Source organism: Eurypyga helias, unplaced genomic scaffold (genome assembly GCF_000690775.1).
Source record: "Eurypyga helias isolate BGI_N326 unplaced genomic scaffold, ASM69077v1 scaffold18714, whole genome shotgun sequence".
Classification (NCBI taxonomy): Eukaryota; Metazoa; Chordata; class Aves; order Eurypygiformes; family Eurypygidae; genus Eurypyga; species Eurypyga helias.
The window spans coordinates 5,874-6,100 of record NW_010248404.1 but is presented as its reverse complement, the minus strand read 5'-3'; positions in this window follow the sequence as shown (position 1 = coordinate 6,100).

Here is a 227-nt window from a genome sequence, read left to right as displayed (position 1 = left end):
GGAGCTGCAGGCTCTTCTCCTCCTGGGCAGAGGCGATCTGGTGTAGGTGTGAGCAGAGCTCCCGAGCCCCGTCACCTCTGTAGGACCCCCCGGCTGGACTGCAAACGTAGGCTGAACCCCCTCCCGCTGCTTCCCACAGACACGCCGGGGGGTTCATCCTGCTTCACCTGCCTCTGTTGCTGCCATAGCTGGGCTTACCGCCCCCCTGCGAGGTCTGTTATTTCAGG